This window comes from Bubalus kerabau, unplaced genomic scaffold, assembly GCF_029407905.1.
Source record: "Bubalus kerabau isolate K-KA32 ecotype Philippines breed swamp buffalo unplaced genomic scaffold, PCC_UOA_SB_1v2 scaffold_54, whole genome shotgun sequence".
Classification (NCBI taxonomy): Eukaryota; Metazoa; Chordata; class Mammalia; order Artiodactyla; family Bovidae; genus Bubalus; species Bubalus kerabau.
This window is the reverse complement of record NW_026577908.1, coordinates 965,374-978,255: the sequence shown is the minus strand read 5'-3', so window position 1 is coordinate 978,255 and position 12,882 is coordinate 965,374. Positions and strand designations below refer to the sequence as shown.

Genomic DNA, 12,882 nt, shown 5'->3' with positions numbered 1-12,882 from the left:
TTACCCTATACACTGCAATATTTAACCATTTAAAAAACAAATATAAGTAAAAGCGAGCAAAGAACAGTAATGCTGAGAATTAAAAAACAAGGGTTCCAGATCAGCTATACTAAATAATCTCCAGGGAAAAGACATCCGAGAAGAACGTGAGGAGCAAGCATGAAGGGAATTGGTCATATTTTCAATATGGTGGGAAAATACAAGAGCCGTTGGAGCAGGATGGTGACAGAATTGCATCTGCATTTCCAAACGGTCATCTTGCTCCACGTCACTAATGATTGGAGAGACTCAACTCCAAACGCCAAGGAGGGACCACTTCGCCCGAGTCCGACTGGGCCTCATTGCAATGTCTGTCCATAGCAGATGCTGGAGAAGCTGTGGAGCAAAGGGAACTCTCCTCCACGCTGAGTAGGAATGGGAGTTGGTACAGCCGGGATGGAAAAGAGTATGGAGGTTCGCGAAGGAACTAAAAGTAGAAGTAGCCTATGGTTCAGCAGTCCCACTCCCAGGCATAGATCCACCCCCAGTCCAAGCCAACAAGCCAGATGCCCCGTTTGGGCACATCGATCTGTGCGCGCGCTCGCATGCGCATGCGCGATCGCCTGCGAGGCTGGGGGTGGGGCGGGGGCTGGGGCTCTGGCTGGAGTCGGTGCAAGCCCCGGGATTGCCTGAGGCAAGCCAAAGGAGCCCCAGAGGGAGACGGGACGGCCGGTCGTCTGGTTTCCTGAAAGCCGAATGCGAATGCGAATGCGGAGGGGCTCGCGGGCCGCGGGGAGGCAACCCAGGTCTGCAGCGGGAGTCGGGGCCCCGGCCACCCACTCACTCCCCCCGCCCCGGGAGGGGCTGGGGCTGCGGGGGTGGCGGGGGGGCGAGGGGGGTGTGGGTCCAAGAATTGGGACGCGGGGCGGGGGCTAAAGGACCTCTTCTGGTAGGCAAAAAAGCCTCCAGCACCCGGAATTCCCAGGTGGTCTCCCATCCAAGGTACTAAACAGGCCCGACCCTGCTTAGCTTCCGAGATCAGACGAGATCGGGCGCCTTCAGGCCGGTAGGGCCGCAGACGGACGCGGCCGCCGCGGGGCGCCCTAAGAGCCTTGCGCTTCGCCTCCCTTTCGCTCTGACCTGCAGGTCGGGCCAACGGGCCGCCCCTCTCCTCGGGGGGCCGTGCTGTACTTGAGCCGCACGACCCGCGACCGCACTCCAGCCTGCTGACACCGGCCCGGCCCCCGAACACCGCCAACACCAGACCAGCAACCGCCTGGCCGGGCCCGGGGGCCCGATGGGCTTCCAGGACCCCCCAGTGACCGGGAGGGCGTGCGTGCGTGCGCGCGGGGCCTGGGGGGTGGGCTGAGGGGTGCAGAGGTCTCGGCGCCCTCCCACCCCCGGCCACTCCAGACCCGGCCGCGCTGGCTGAGCGGGGCCTCCCCCCCCATCCCCTTCGCTGCTCAGGGCCGCGCGACCCCGGAGGTGTCGGTCTTCGGGGCCCGCCGCCTCCCGATCCCCGCGGCCCGGGGGCCTCTGAACCTCCTGCGGGCCTAGGCGCAGCGAATCTTGAGCGCCCAACTTGCCCGGCACCTGCCCGCTGCCCAAACCCACCGGGAGCCACGGAGGCGCGGTCGACCGGAGCGCCTCAGCCCCGCCCCTTTGCCCTACCGAGGCGCCCCCCTTGTCCCCACGCCGCCCGCCAAGCACCCGACCTTCCTGAGAGAGCAGACGAACCACAGGCAGGCACACAGACAGACACACACACTCGCACGCACCCACGCCATGGGAGACAGCTGGCCTGCGCGAGCTCCTCAGCCAGAGCCATAGCACCTGGGAGAGGCCGGGGCCAGACCAAAGGCCCGGCGGATGGCTGTAGGGAGAGACAGAGGAAGAAATCCATGAAGCTTCCGAGACAGACTCCAAGACGGCAAGAGGGAGATACACACACACACACACACACACGAGTGTGGTCTTTGGAAATTCTTCTGTTCGTAGTTGCTGGGTTGAGCCCAACTTTTATAGGCCCCATGGAGTGCGGCCCATCAGGCTCCTCTGTCCGTGGCATTTCCCAGGCGAGAATACTGGAGTGGGTTGCCATTTCTTTCTCCAGGGGATCTTCCCGACCCAGGGATCAAACCCGAGTCTCCTGCGGGCGGATGCCTTGCCATCTGAACCAGCACATTGCGAATTCCCTAGGCAAAATACAAAGAAAAGAGCTCGTGTGCTACTAAGTGGAAAGATGATTGAAGAAACAGAAGGTGTCCTTTGTTGGTATCTTTGAATCTTTCTTTAGTTTTCGTTGATTTTTACTCTTAAGGCTACTTGAACAAGGCAAGAGAGAAACCCCAGAATTGAAAAGCAATTGACTTTTTTGAAAGAAACCTGTGCAGGTTAAGCACTCTTCGTTTTTGAGAGATGGTGAAATGCAAAATCTTGATTCAACACATATGACTTTGGTGAACTTTATTTCAAATCTCCATGATGAAGCCCTAAGGCGTCCAGGAAGAAAGGAGTAGAGCGGGAGACAAAAAGAGCAACCTTTCCCCTTGGCGCCATCCCAACCAGCTGCTTAGTTCCTTCATCTCATGGACTACCATCTGGGCTTATCTGGTTTGTCTGATTCTTGTTTTGGGGCCCGTTTCTAGTCACAAGGCTGTCAACAGTGGGGGGTGGGGTGGGGTGGGGGGGAAGCCCTTCTTTCCATTCCACATGAGACCCAGTGGACAATCCAGGCCCTGGCCACTGCATAGAGCGTGCAGCAACAATATCAACGGTGATGCTGGTTAACAATGCATATTCCTGGAATCCACTCCGTTGGCTACTGAGTGTGTGCGGTGGTGGTCTGGAACCTATACCTGGAAGCTTTCTTGATGATTGCAAATGACACCAAAGTCCGAGGACGATGGAAGATCTTCACGTTTCTGCAAGAGCCACACACCTCCAGAAGGAACCGCAAGACTTGCCTGACATGGTCAAGGTCTAAGTATTGGACTACACGTCGGAAGGTCTCCACCTTTGCTATGGAAGTCAAACGATCTTTCTTGGAAATGAAAATGGATCACACTGAACGTTCACATTCTTCTAGAGCATTTGAAAAGCCCTAAACTGTAGAAATCTGCTGTACGAGTTCCTTGAAAGCAAGAACCCATACTGATGGATATGTCTTAGTGCCTTAGATTGTGCCTTGAATATAGCGTACACATGAACCCAGGAAAGGAAAGAATGGAATCGCCAAATATACAAAGAGATCAAAAGTGCCGAGCCAAGTGACACCTTGAGGCTTCCAAGAACTTTTCTGTCTTTCACACGCTAAGTAAATCCTGAGCACCTACGATGAGCTGGGAGGCATGTAATAAGTTTCTGGAACTAGAAGGCGGAGAGAAGCAGACACAGAGTTCCTGCTTTCACTGAGACGAATCTAATGATACATCACAGGCAGATCCTTTGAGAACTTGTCGAGGGGCCTCTACCCTCACCAAAACCTGGGTGTCAGGGAAGGCTTTTCAGAGTAACCATTGCGTTGAGGTCCATAGGTTGAACCTACGTAAACCAGGGTTGAGCTGCAGGAAGAATTTCAGGCAGGGAAAACAGCATCCTGGAAGTCTACGTGACCAGGGAACCTTAGGACGTTCAAGAAATGAAAATGCCCTATGGGATGGAAGCCAAAGAGTGCAGAGGGCATTCCAGGGAAAAGACATCCGAGAAGAACGTGAGGAGCAGGCATGAAGGGAATTGGTCGTATCTTCAATATGATGGGAAAATACAAGAGCCGTTGGAGCAGGATGGTGACAGAATTGCATCTGCATTTCCAAACGGTCATCTTGCTCCACGTCACTAATGATTGGAGAGACTCAACTCCAAACGCCAAGGAGGGACCACTTCGCCCGAGTCCGACTGGGCCTCATTGCAATGTCTGTCCATAGCAGATGCTGGAGAAGCTGTGGAGCAAAGGGAACTCTCCTCCACGCTGAGTAGGAATGGGAGTTGGTACAGCCGGGATGGAAAAGAGTATGGAGGTTCGCGAAGGAACTAAACGTAGAAGTAGCCTATGGTTCAGCAGTCCCACTCCCAGGCATAGATCCACCCCCAGTACAAGCCAACAAGCCAGATGCCCCTGTTTGGGCACATCGATCTGTGCGCGCGCTCGCATGCGCATGCGCGATCGCCTGCGAGGCTGGGGGTGGGGCGGGGGCTGGGGCTCTGGCTGGAGTCGGTGCAAGCCCCGGGATTGCCTGAGGCAAGCCAAAGGAGCCCCAGAGGGAGACGGGACGGCCGGTCGTCTGGTTTCCTGAAAGCCGAATGCGAATGCGGAGGGGCTCGCGGGCCGCGGGGAGGCAACCCAGGTCTGCAGCGGGAGTCGGGGCCCCGGCCACCCACTCACTCCCCCCGCCCCGGGAGGGGCTGGGGCTGCGGGGGTGGCGGGGGGGCGAGGGGGGTGTGGGTCCAAGAATTGGGACGCGGGGCGGGGGCTAAAGGACCTCTTCTGGTAGGCAAAAAAGCCTCCAGCACCCGGAATTCCCAGGTGGTCTCCCATCCAAGATACTAAACAGGCGCGACCCTGCTTAGCTTCCGAGATCAGACGAGATCGGGCGCCTTCAGGCCGGTAGGGCCGCAGACGGACGCGGCCGCCGCGGGGCGCCCTAAGAGCCTTGCGCTTCGCCTCCCTTTCGCTCTGACCTGCAGGTCGGGCCAACGGGCCGGCCCTCTCCTCGGGGGGCCGTGCTGTACTTGAGCCGCACGACCCGCGACCGCACTCCAGCCTGCTAACGCCGGCCCGGCCCCCGAACACCGCCAACACCAGACCAGCAACCGCCTGGCCGGGCCCGGGGGCCCGATGGGCTTCCAGGACCCCCCAGTGACCGGGAGGGCGTGCGTGCGTGCGCGCGGGGCCTGGGGGGTGGGCTGAGGGGTGCGGAGGTCTCGGCGCCCTCCCACCCCCGGCCACTCCAGACCCGGCCGCGCTGGCTGAGCGGGGCCTCCCCCCCCATCCCCTTCGCTGCTCAGGGCCGCGCGACCCCGGAGGTGTCGGTCTTCGGGGCCCGCCGCCTCCCGATCCCCGCGGCCCGGGGGCCTCTGAACCTCCTGCGGGCCTAGGCGCAGCGAATCTTGAGCGCCCAACTTGCCCGGCACCTGCCCGCTGCCCAAACCCACCGGGAGCCACGGAGGCGCGGTCGACCGGAGCGCCTCAGCCCCGCCCCTTTGCCCTACCGAGGCGCCCCCCTTGTCCCCACGCCGCCCGCCAAGCACCCGACCTTCCTGAGAGAGCAGACGAACCACAGGCAGGCACACAGACAGACACACACACTCGCACGCACCCACGCCATGGGAGACAGCTGGCCTGCGCGAGCTCCTCAGCCAGAGCCATAGCACCTGGGAGAGGCCGGGGCCAGACCAAAGGCCCGGCGGACGGCTGTCGGGAGAGACAGAGGCAGAAATCCATGAAGCTTCCGAGACAGACTCCAAGACGGCAAGAGGGAGATACACACACACACACACACACACACGAGTGTGGTCTTTGGAAATTCTTCTGTTCGTAGTTGCTGGGTTGAGCCCAACTTTTATAGGCCCCATGGAGTGCGGCCCATCAGGCTCCTCTGTCCGTGGCATTTCCCAGGCGAGAATACTGGAGTGGGTTGCCATTTCCTTCTCCAGGGGATCTTCCCGACCCAGGGATCAAACCCGAGTCTCCTGCGGGCGGATGCCTTGCCATCTGAACCAGCACATTGCGAATTCCTAGGCAAAATACAAAGAAAAGAGCTCGTGTGCTACTAAGTGGAAAGATGATTGAAGAAACAGAAGGTGTCCTTTGTTGGTATCTTGGAATCTTTCTTGAGTTTTCGTTGATTTTTACTCTTAAGGCTACTTGAACAAGGCAAGAGAGAAACCCCAGAATTGAAAAGCAATTGACTTTTTTGAAAGAAACCTGTGCAGGTTAAGCACTCTTCTGCCGGGGTCCAGCCCCGGCTGATCCAGGGTATTCGAAGCGGGCACGGCGTCGGCGACCTATTTATATTTATTTATTCATCAAAGATTCAAAGAGTAATAGAATGAGGATAGCTCAGTGAAGAAATTCAGTGGAGAAAAGCGGCTGAAATAAGGATAGCTCAGTAGAAAAATTCAGTGGAGAAAAGAAGCTGAGTGGCTTGGTTTACGTGGAAAATCAATATAACCCGTGACACCAGGTTAGCTCTGACCACGGAGGCCGCAGGCGCCCTCTCGAATAGCGGAAGGTGCCCCACCTTAGACACCTTCTCGAGTGGGTCTTAGAAGCCCAGGCAAATAAATGGTCGCAGAGGACATCCGCGCTCCAGATGGACACTCAGCTGGAATTTGGGAGAGAGAGTGACATGGGGAGACCAAGTTTCAGTGAACAAGGCCCGCACTTTATTTTCCAAAGTAGTTTTTATACCTTAAGGTATGCATAGAGGAAAATGGGGGAAGGGGTAGAGCCATGCAGCAAGCCAGGCTTTCTTCCTTATCATATGCAAAAGTTCAGGTGATTGACATCATCTTCTGGCCAGGAGGCCTGTTAACATTTTAAGAAACTTATCTTTCTCTAAAGGTGATTATTCCAAAGTCAGGCGCCAGCCTTCCAAAAAGCATTGGACAAAGCGGCATTTTACATTTCTATACACCCATTATATCAATCAATACACTGCCAAGGACACAGTAGGTAAGGAGTATGAAGACTTAGCAGCAAACTGGCTCAACAAGTGAAAAAACCCTTCACCAATACAATTTCTAATTAATCTTTTAACTACTCAAAGCAATCTGTGTTTAGGCAGTTTAGAACATCTCCTGCCTCTCACAGTTGGGAGGCTCTGAACAATCACATGTGGCCGGAAAAACCCATTCAGGCAGGCTAGAGGATTTCCAAAGGAGTTTGTAGGTTGAAACACTGTCACATCCAAGAATTATTAACTGGAGCTGTAAGCTAACTCTTTTTTCAGAGAGAGGTAGTGGGAGACAGCCCCCCGTAAAGTCAGAGGTGTAGGTGAAAGCACAAAGCAGAAAGTAGGCAGACTCTGGTTTTGGGGGTAGATGCTCGAGAATTTCCAGGGGGACTCCTGAGGCTCGATCCCGCCTTTGCGTATGCCGAGCCTCCTTCCTCATGACCTTTGTCATGGGCGGAGTGCCTCACGCTGGCTCCCGGAAGTGATAGAATTCCAGTTGAGATATTCCAGATCCTCACTCAATATGCAATATGCCGGCTCCCAACACTCTTCGTTTTTGAGAGATGGTGAAATGCAAATTCTTGATTCAACACATATGACTTTGGTGAACTTTATTTCAAATCTCCATGATGAACCCCTAAGGCGTCCAGGAAGAAAGGAGTAAAGCGGGAGACAAAAAGAGCAACCTTTCCCCTTGGCGCCATCCCAACCAGCTGCTTAGTTCCTTCATCTCATGGACTACCATCTGGGCTTATCTGGTTTGTCTGATTCTTGTTTCGGGGCCCGTTTCTAGTCACAAGGCTGTCAACAGTGGGGGGTGGGGTGGGGTGGGGGGGAAGCCCTTCTTTCCATTCCACATGAGACCCAGTGGACAATCCAGGCCCTGGCCACTGCATAGAGCGTGCAGCAACAATATCAACGGTGATGCTGGTTAACAACGCATATTCCTGGAATCCACTCCGTTGGCTACTGAGTGTGTGCAGTGGTGGTCTGGAACCTATACCTGGAAGCTTTCTTGATGATTGCAAATGACACCAAAGTCCGAGGACGATGGAAGATCTTCACGTTTCTGCAAGAGCCACACACCTCCAGAAGGAACCGCAAGACTTGCCTGACATGGTCAAGGTCTAAGTATTGGACTACACGTCGGAAGGTCTCCACCTTTGCTATGGAAGTCAAACGATCTTTCTTGGAAATGAAAATGGATCACACTGAACGTTCACATTCTTCTAGAGCATTTGAAAAGCCCTAAACTGTAGAAATCTGCTGTACGAGTTCCTTGAAAGCAAGAACCCATACTGATGGATATGTCTTAATGCCTTAGATTGTGCCTTGAATATAGCGTACACATGAACCCAGGAAAGGAAAGAATGGAATCGCCAAATATACAAAGAGATCAAAAGTGCCGAGCCAAGTGACACCTTGAGGCTTCCAAGAACTTTTCTGTCTTTCACACGCTAAGTAAATCCTGAGCACCTACGATGAGCTGGGAGGCATGTAATAAGTTTCTGGAACTAGAAGGCGGAGAGAAGCAGACACAGAGTTCCTGCTTTCACTGAGACGAATCTAATGATACATCACAGGCAGATCCTTTGAGAACTTGTCGAGGGGCCTCTACCCTCACCAAAACCTGGGTGTCAGGGAAGGCTTTTCAGAGTAACCATTGCGTTGAGGTCCATAGGTTGAACCTACGTAAACCAGGGTTGAGATGCAGGAAGAATTTCAGGCAGGGAAAACAGCATCCTGGAAGTCTACGTGACCAGGGAACCTTAGGACGTTCAAGAAATGAAAATGCCCTATGGGATGGAAGCCAAAGAGTGCAGAGGGCATTCCAGGGAAAAGACATCCGAGAAGAACGTGAGGAGCAGGCATGAAGGGAATTGGTCGTATCTTCAATATGATGGGAAAATACAAGAGCCGTTGGAGCAGGATGGTGACAGAATTGCATCTGCATTTCCAAACGGTCATCTTGCTCCACGTCACTAATGATTGGAGAGACTCAACTCCAAACGCCAAGGAGGGACCACTTCGCCCGAGTCCGACTGGGCCTCATTGCAATGTCTGTCCATAGCAGATGCTGGAGAAGCTGTGGAGCAAAGGGAACTCTCCTCCACGCTGAGTAGGAATGGGAGTTGGTACAGCCGGGATGGAAAAGAGTATGGAGGTTCGCGAAGGAACTAAACGTAGAAGTAGCCTATGGTTCAGCAGTCCCACTCCCAGGCATAGATCCACCCCCAGTCCAAGCCAACAAGCCAGATGCCCCTGTTTGGGCACATCGATCTGTGCGCGTGCTCGCATGCGCATGCGCGATCGCCTGCGAGGCTGGGGGTGGGGCGGGGGCTGGGGCTCTGGCTGGAGTCGGTGCAAGCCCCGGGATTGCCTGAGGCAAGCCAAAGGAGCCCCAGAGGGAGACGGGACGGCCGGTCGTCTGGTTTCCTGAAAGCCGAATGCGAATGCGGAGGGGCTCGCGGGCCGCGGGGAGGCAACCCAGGTCTGCAGCGGGAGTCGGGGCCCCGGCCACCCACTCACTCCCCCCGCCCCGGGAGGGGCTGGGGCTGCGGGGGTGGCGGGGGGGCGAGGGGGGTGTGGGTCCAAGAATTGGGACGCGGGGCGGGGGCTAAAGGACCTCTTCTGGTAGGCAAAAAAGCCTCCAGCACCCGGAATTCCCAGGTGGTCTCCCATCCAAGATACTAAACAGGCGCGACCCTGCTTAGCTTCCGAGATCAGACGAGATCGGGCGCCTTCAGGCCGGTAGGGCCGCAGACGGACGCGGCCGCCGCGGGGCGCCCTAAGAGCCTTGCGCTTCGCCTCCCTTTCGCTCTGACCTGCAGGTCGGGCCAACGGGCCGGCCCTCTCCTCGGGGGGCCGTGCTGTACTTGAGCCGCACGACCCGCGACCGCACTCCAGCCTGCTAACGCCGGCCCGGCCCCCGAACACCGCCAACACCAGACCAGCAACCGCCTGGCCGGGCCCGGGGGCCCGATGGGCTTCCAGGACCCCCCAGTGACCGGGAGGGCGTGCGTGCGTGCGCGCGGGGCCTGGGGGGTGGGCTGAGGGGTGCGGAGGTCTCGGCGCCCTCCCACCCCCGGCCACTCCAGACCCGGCCGCGCTGGCTGAGCGGGGCCTCCCCCCCCATCCCCTTCGCTGCTCAGGGCCGCGCGACCCCGGAGGTGTCGGTCTTCGGGGCCCGCCGCCTCCCGATCCCCGCGGCCCGGGGGCCTCTGAACCTCCTGCGGGCCTAGGCGCAGCGAATCTTGAGCGCCCAACTTGCCCGGCACCTGCCCGCTGCCCAAACCCACCGGGAGCCACGGAGGCGCGGTCGACCGGAGCGCCTCAGCCCCGCCCCTTTGCCCTACCGAGGCGCCCCCCTTGTCCCCACGCCGCCCGCCAAGCACCCGACCTTCCTGAGAGAGCAGACGAACCACAGGCAGGCACACAGACAGACACACACACTCGCACGCACCCACGCCATGGGAGACAGCTGGCCTGCGCGAGCTCCTCAGCCAGAGCCATAGCACCTGGGAGAGGCCGGGGCCAGACCAAAGGCCCGGCGGACGGCTGTCGGGAGAGACAGAGGCAGAAATCCATGAAGCTTCCGAGACAGACTCCAAGACGGCAAGAGGGAGATACACACACACACACACACACACACGAGTGTGGTCTTTGGAAATTCTTCTGTTCGTAGTTGCTGGGTTGAGCCCAACTTTTATAGGCCCCATGGAGTGCGGCCCATCAGGCTCCTCTGTCCGTGGCATTTCCCAGGCGAGAATACTGGAGTGGGTTGCCATTTCCTTCTCCAGGGGATCTTCCCGACCCAGGGATCAAACCCGAGTCTCCTGCGGGCGGATGCCTTGCCATCTGAACCAGCACATTGCGAATTCCTAGGCAAAATACAAAGAAAAGAGCTCGTGTGCTACTAAGTGGAAAGATGATTGAAGAAACAGAAGGTGTCCTTTGTTGGTATCTTGGAATCTTTCTTGAGTTTTCGTTGATTTTTACTCTTAAGGCTACTTGAACAAGGCAAGAGAGAAACCCCAGAATTGAAAAGCAATTGACTTTTTTGAAAGAAACCTGTGCAGGTTAAGCACTCTTCTGCCGGGGTCCAGCCCCGGCTGATCCAGGGTATTCGAAGCGGGCACGGCGTCGGCGACCTATTTATATTTATTTATTCATCAAAGATTCAAAGAGTAATAGAATGAGGATAGCTCAGTGAAGAAATTCAGTGGAGAAAAGCGGCTGAAATAAGGATAGCTCAGTAGAAAAATTCAGTGGAGAAAAGAAGCTGAGTGGCTTGGTTTACGTGGAAAATCAATATAACCCGTGACACCAGGTTAGCTCTGACCACGGAGGCCGCAGGCGCCCTCTCGAATAGCGGAAGGTGCCCCACCTTAGACACCTTCTCGAGTGGGTCTTAGAAGCCCAGGCAAATAAATGGTCGCAGAGGACATCCGCGCTCCAGATGGACACTCAGCTGGAATTTGGGAGAGAGAGTGACATGGGGAGACCAAGTTTCAGTGAACAAGGCCCGCACTTTATTTTCCAAAGTAGTTTTTATACCTTAAGGTATGCATAGAGGAAAATGGGGGAAGGGGTAGAGCCATGCAGCAAGCCAGGCTTTCTTCCTTATCATATGCAAAAGTTCAGGTGATTGACATCATCTTCTGGCCAGGAGGCCTGTTAACATTTTAAGAAACTTATCTTTCTCTAAAGGTGATTATTCCAAAGTCAGGCGCCAGCCTTCCAAAAAGCATTGGACAAAGCGGCATTTTACATTTCTATACACCCATTATATCAATCAATACACTGCCAAGGACACAGTAGGTAAGGAGTATGAAGACTTAGCAGCAAACTGGCTCAACAAGTGAAAAAACCCTTCACCAATACAATTTCTAATTAATCTTTTAACTACTCAAAGCAATCTGTGTTTAGGCAGTTTAGAACATCTCCTGCCTCTCACAGTTGGGAGGCTCTGAACAATCACATGTGGCCGGAAAAACCCATTCAGGCAGGCTAGAGGATTTCCAAAGGAGTTTGTAGGTTGAAACACTGTCACATCCAAGAATTATTAACTGGAGCTGTAAGCTAACTCTTTTTTCAGAGAGAGGTAGTGGGAGACAGCCCCCCGTAAAGTCAGAGGTGTAGGTGAAAGCACAAAGCAGAAAGTAGGCAGACTCTGGTTTTGGGGGTAGATGCTCGAGAATTTCCAGGGGGACTCCTGAGGCTCGATCCCGCCTTTGCGTATGCCGAGCCTCCTTCCTCATGACCTTTGTCATGGGCGGAGTGCCTCACGCTGGCTCCCGGAAGTGATAGAATTCCAGTTGAGATATTCCAGATCCTCACTCAATATGCAATATGCCGGCTCCCAACACTCTTCGTTTTTGAGAGATGGTGAAATGCAAATTCTTGATTCAACACATATGACTTTGGTGAACTTTATTTCAAATCTCCATGATGAACCCCTAAGGCGTCCAGGAAGAAAGGAGTAAAGCGGGAGACAAAAAGAGCAACCTTTCCCCTTGGCGCCATCCCAACCAGCTGCTTAGTTCCTTCATCTCATGGACTACCATCTGGGCTTATCTGGTTTGTCTGATTCTTGTTTCGGGGCCCGTTTCTAGTCACAAGGCTGTCAACAGTGGGGGGTGGGGTGGGGTGGGGGGGAAGCCCTTCTTTCCATTCCACATGAGACCCAGTGGACAATCCAGGCCCTGGCCACTGCATAGAGCGTGCAGCAACAATATCAACGGTGATGCTGGTTAACAACGCATATTCCTGGAATCCACTCCGTTGGCTACTGAGTGTGTGCAGTGGTGGTCTGGAACCTATACCTGGAAGCTTTCTTGATGATTGCAAATGACACCAAAGTCCGAGGACGATGGAAGATCTTCACGTTTCTGCAAGAGCCACACACCTCCAGAAGGAACCGCAAGACTTGCCTGACATGGTCAAGGTCTAAGTATTGGACTACACGTCGGAAGGTCTCCACCTTTGCTATGGAAGTCAAACGATCTTTCTTGGAAATGAAAATGGATCACACTGAACGTTCACATTCTTCTAGAGCATTTGAAAAGCCCTAAACTGTAGAAATCTGCTGTACGAGTTCCTTGAAAGCAAGAACCCATACTGATGGATATGTCTTAATGCCTTAGATTGTGCCTTGAATATAGCGTACACATGAACCCAGGAAAGGAAAGAATGGAATCGCCAAATATACAAAGAGATCAAAAGT

At 55.0% G+C, this 12,882-nt stretch overlaps 3 pseudogenes; all 3 read right to left on the bottom strand.

Annotated features, from left to right (window-relative positions):
* Nucleotides 1-939: 939 nt before the first annotated feature.
* On the bottom strand, nucleotides 940-1,059 carry LOC129640986 (uncharacterized; annotated as a pseudogene).
* A 3,420-nt stretch (nucleotides 1,060-4,479) lies between these two features.
* Nucleotides 4,480-4,599, bottom strand: LOC129640973 (uncharacterized; annotated as a pseudogene).
* A 4,702-nt stretch (nucleotides 4,600-9,301) lies between these two features.
* LOC129640972 (uncharacterized) lies at nucleotides 9,302-9,421 on the bottom strand (annotated as a pseudogene).
* Between the last annotated feature and the right edge of the window lie 3,461 nt (nucleotides 9,422-12,882).